We start from the raw sequence: 1,562 nt of genomic DNA, 5'->3' as shown, positions 1-1,562 counted from the left end.
TTTGCATTAAAAATTTTTCAAAATTGTGTCTATGATGTTCATCATGGCATTCAAAGTGTTCTTGGTGTTCATCTTGACATTCATATCATTCATGTATGCATTCATTGTTTTGATCTAAAAATTTCATGCATTGCATTTTTTTTTGTGTTTTTCTCTCTCATCATAAAAATTCAAAAATAAAAAAAAATATCTTTCCCTTTTTCTCTCATCAAATTCGAAAATTTGGATTGAATTTTTCAAAATTTTTTAAATCAAATTGTTTCTTATGAGTCAAATCAAATTTTCAATTTGAAAATCTTATCTTTTTCAAAATCTTTTTCAAAAATCAAATCTTTTTCAAAATTTTTAGTTATTTTCGAAAATTTCAAAAATATTTTTCAAAAATCTTTTTCTTATTTTTATACCAAATTTTCGAAAATAACATAATCAATTAATGTTTTGATTCAAAAATTTGAAGTTTGTTACTTGCTTGTTAAGAAAGATTCAAACTTTAAGTTCTAGGATCATATCTTGTAATTTTTTGTGAATCAAGTCATTAATTGTGATTTTAAAAATAAAATCTTTTTCAAAATTAATTCCTATCATATCTTTCTAAAATATCTTCTTATCTTATCTTTTTCAAAAATTTGATTTCAAAATATCTTCTCTAACTTCCTAACTTCTTATCTTTTCAAAATTGATTTTCAAATTTGTTTCAACTAACTAACTAACTTTTTGTTTGTTTCTTAACTTTTTCAAAACTACCTAACTAACTCTCTCTCTCTCTCATTTTTGAAAATATCTTCCCCCTTTTTTCAAAATTTCTTTTTAATTTATTAATTATTTTAATTTTTAAATCTTAATTTTCGAAAATTACTAGCATTTTTCAAAAACTATTTTCAAAAAAATCACTAACTCTTTTTCAAAAATTATTTTCAAAAATTCCTTCTCTCTCATCTTATTCTATTTATTTATTCATCTACTAACATCTCATCTCACATCTCAACCCTCCTCACAGTTGTGTTTCTTCCATTATATTACATTCTTTGTCTCTTCCTCTTCTTCTACTCACACAGGGATCCCTATATTGTAGTATAAAGGATCCATATTATTATTATTTTTTTTTTCTGTGCCCTCTTCTTTGTCATATGAGCAGGAGCAAGGACAAGAATATTCTTGTTGAAGCAGATCCAGAACCTGAAAAGACTCTGAAGAGAAAATTAAGAGAAGCTAAATTACAACAATCCAGAGATAACCTTTCAGAATTCGAACAGGAAGAGGAGATGGCAGCCGAAAATAATAATAATGTATGGAAGATGCTTGGTGACTTTACTGCACCTAATTCCAATTTACATGGAAGAAGCATCTCCATTCCTTCCATTGGAGCAAACAACTTTGAGCTGAAACCTCAATTAGTTTCTCTGATGCAGCAGAACTGCAAGTTTCATGGACATCCATCTGAAGATCCCTTTCAGTTCTTAACTAAATTCTTGCAGATCTGTGATACTGTTAAGACTAATGGAGTAGATCCTGAAGTCTACAGGCTCATGCTTTTCCCTTTTGCTGTAAGAGACAGAGCTAGA

This window comes from Arachis ipaensis, chromosome B09 (assembly GCF_000816755.2).
Source record: "Arachis ipaensis cultivar K30076 chromosome B09, Araip1.1, whole genome shotgun sequence".
Taxonomy (NCBI): domain Eukaryota; kingdom Viridiplantae; phylum Streptophyta; class Magnoliopsida; order Fabales; family Fabaceae; genus Arachis; species Arachis ipaensis.
This window is presented reverse-complemented; position numbering follows the sequence as displayed.